This window comes from Vulpes vulpes, chromosome 13 (assembly GCF_048418805.1).
Source record: "Vulpes vulpes isolate BD-2025 chromosome 13, VulVul3, whole genome shotgun sequence".
NCBI classification, from domain to species: Eukaryota; Metazoa; Chordata; class Mammalia; order Carnivora; family Canidae; genus Vulpes; species Vulpes vulpes.
In genome coordinates this window covers 17,456,442-17,460,074 of record NC_132792.1, presented here as the reverse complement: position 1 = coordinate 17,460,074, position 3,633 = coordinate 17,456,442, and the positions used below count along the sequence as shown (strand labels likewise).

Sequence of the window (3,633 nt, the reverse complement as noted above, 5' to 3'; positions counted from 1 at the left end):
GAAAAATATCCTTTGCTAGGCATTTAACCTGAGCAGGGTTTCTCCAACAATAATGTTTGAGAGCTACTGATCCAGAGAGCCAGATGGAAGGTGTATTCCATGTATACATGTATACTCAGTCATGTGTGCAGCCCCGCACCCCTACACTCACATATAGAGAGGTTCCACCCACCACTCCACAGTGTAGACTCAGTGATTCTCAAGCTTGGCTGCAGAGTAGAATGACCAAGGGGGTTTTAAACATTTCTGATGCTTAAGTGACATCCCAGACCATTTAAATCAGAAACTCTAGGTTGTTCCAAGTTGCAACCAAGTTTGAAAGCCAGTACACTAAATTAGACGTTTCTTATGATGAGATGCCCTTGGAATTCATTTCCTTTAAAAAAAAAAACATTAAAAAATTTTAAGTAAATAAAACATCTTTATTTTTATAAACTGTCATATTTCATACAGGCTTACTTCTGCCTCTGGCCATTATGGAGTCACCATGATGGGAGCACCATCTCGCGGTAAACAATGAGGTAACTGGACGAAGCCTCGGGGGTAACTGTTTTTGCACATTAGGCAAGAGGCAGCGCAGGACTATGATTCAGGAGAGAAGGGGAGCAGCAAACGACGTGGACTTTTTGTGCATCTGGGCTTTCTGTCTGGAGGCACTTTTCAGATTGCAGTGAAGGCAGGAGACAGAGGTTGGAATTTTGGAAGAGTGAAGTGTCTGGAATTTGAGGGTCAGCGTCCCAGGGAGGAGGGAACTGTCTGGAGTATTTTATACATACTCCCCTTGAGTAGGACGTTGGGTACTAAACCACAGCTGTGACGGGTGAAAGTCCATGAGGCTGGCTGGGCAGAGAACAACCACAGGACTGTAAACGGAGGAGTTTCTGGAACACACAGGGCTGGGACATGTCTGAGTTCTGGTCACCCAGAGTAGAGTCTTTGTTGAAACCCAGAGGAATTCAGTGGTGACAGTGGAGGGTCATGTCTTCTGAGAGAAAATAAGCTAGCTCTAGAGTCAAGGATGTGCAAAACCTGCTCTAAAAAAAGCTTATAAGAAAACTTTGAAAAAACTCAGACTGAATAACAAGTAATTTAAGTGCCTGCCCAAATAAAGTCTAAAATCTTTTAAAGGAATGTATATATATATATATTCTGTCTTAAATTTTCTTCCTTTTTTTTTTTTTTTTTCCAACAAATGAAAGCTGCTTTCCCTGCAGCCCTCAGGTTACCTCCAGCGAGGCAGGAGACACGCGGTCACACTCAGCCGGGGACCTCAAGCTGTGCCACTGTTCCAGGGCGGTCGGTGAGTGTTGAGCATCTGCCACCAGTGGCTGGATTCAGAGGGGCCCGAGGAGTACTGGCCGATGACAAGTCTTCCGATGAAGTCGTTGCTGCTTTTCAAGTTGTGGCCAAACACTGTAAACACCGAGCTGGCATTTTCAAGTTCTTCTTGGGGAACTTTGAAGCTGAAGGACTCATTGTAGAAGGGATCGATTGTGCCTCTTAAGAAGGATGTCTTCTTTGTTTTCACAAGCTTGAGTCCAGGTACCAGCTGGATTTTCACAAAGGGGTCTGAACCTTGACTCACATCGGTCTGAAGACGTGACTTGGCTCCAATGACATCCACATTCAGTCTCCCAGCACTTGGGAGAGAATTCAGCGACAGAAGTAGCTCCCCCAGCTCCACTTCATTCTGAGATCTGGGGACCAGCGCCTTCCACCAAGGTCTGCCTTCCACCAGGTCAACCTGGCACAGAGGCACCGACACCTTCCCAGTGACACAATGGTGGGAAAATTTATCAAAATTCACCATGGTTAGCAGCAGGGGCCTCCTCTGAGCTCCGAGGAGGGGGATCTCTATGGTGTAACACCCCTCAAACACAGGCTTCTGGGCCTTGCATTTGACCCCCGTCTGCTTAGAGTTCCTCTGGTCTGGCAGGAGACAGATCTTGACATAGGGGCTCCAGTGGGCCATGTCCTGGCACCAGCCATCATGGGAGATGGGCGGTGGCAGGTCCCTGGCCTTGATCACCCGGACCGTCAGGTGGCTGTGCGGCAGGTCATACTGGGTGCTGAGGCGCAGCATGTCCAGCTGGTCCTTGGACAAGACCTCCTCGTCTGTTAGGAAGTCCACATCGTTGCTGTTGGAGTCGAGGGAGTACAGCAGGGGCTTGAACTTTCTGAAGTAGTTGTCTGGGGTATAGGTCCATCTGAGCACCGAGGGCTGGATGGGTTCCTTTTTTGGTGCAGAGAACACCAAACTCGATGGGTTTAATATCAGTAAGTGGGTAGCTGGTGGTCTGGGTGCGAGACTTGAAATCCTCCGGGTCAGGCTGTATGTAGACTTAGATGTATCTGAGCCGAGGACGAGCATCTTCGATCTGGGGAGTTGGTCCAAGGGGTCAGAGGGACTTCACCAGCTGTGTGGACAGAGTCCCAGTCCTTGTCACTGCTCCAGCTGGCCACCAGCCAGGGAGGAGTCTGGGCATGGAGAGGTCCCAGAATTTCAACTTCATCTTCACTTGACTGGCAATAGCTGGACTCCTCGCACTTCTGACAGCAGTGCCTGCAAGTCCATCTGTCCCTGCATTCCAGCTCCAAGAGTTGGGGCTGCCTCCCAGGTTGCAGGAGCTGGGGTGCCCTAAGCACCCCCCCCCCCACCCCGGGGCGCTGCCCTGGCTGGAATGAGCAGGAATGTATATTTTTTAAAAAATCCAGCACTCAACATTGCAAAATGCACAAATTGGACAAATAAAGAAGTAGGGAAAAAAAACGCGACTACAAGGAGAAGCATCAATCACAGACTATACACAAGATAAACAATGATGAAGGTAATGGCATTAGTAGACAAGGATCTTAAAGCAGCAAATTTAAGTATCTTGAAGGATTTAAAGGGAAACATAAGCCTAATGAGGAGAGGAATGAGGGATTTAAAAAAATGGAATTTCTAGAAATGAAACAATACCCAAAATGGAAAATTTCACTGGGAGGATTAACAACTGATTAGACACTAAGAAGGAAAGAAAAAGCACTAAATTTGAAAGCATTGCAATGGAAACTGTGCAAACTGAAACACACAGGGTAAAAAGACCCAATGAACAGAGCCTTCCTGGCTGGGCGACAATATGAAGTGTCAGCATATGTGTCTTAGAGTTTCATAAAAAGGGGAGAGGAAAAAAAAGAGAAAAGTATTTGAAAAACACACTGGCAACATTTGTTGCAAATCTGAGGAAAACTGTCAATCCACATATTCAAGATGTTCAGCAGAACCCCAAGCAGGTAGAGCAAGGGAAATCTCACATATTATAATAAAAGTTGTGAAAACTCATGACAAAAAGTAGATCGTAAAAGCACCCTGAGAAAAGGAATACACATTACATACAAAATAAAAGATATGGGCCTATAGATTTCTAATCAGGAACAATGTAGGCCAGGAGACAATAGAATGACATCTTCAACCTGCTAAAAGAACAAAAGCCACTAACTCTGAATTCTCCATTCAGTGAACACAGCCTTTTCTTTAAAAATTACTTAATTACTTATTTGACAGAGAGAGAGTACAAGCAGGCGGAGCAGCAGAGGGAGAGGGAGAAGCAGGCCTCCCACTGAGCAGGGAGCCCGACATGGGACTGGATC

General features: G+C 46.4%; 1 pseudogene; it reads right to left on the bottom strand.

The window, feature by feature from the left end:
* Positions 1-1,218: 1,218 nt before the first annotated feature.
* On the bottom strand, positions 1,219-2,371 carry LOC112916044 (synaptotagmin-17 pseudogene; annotated as a pseudogene).
* Positions 2,372-3,633: the final 1,262 nt, after the last annotated feature.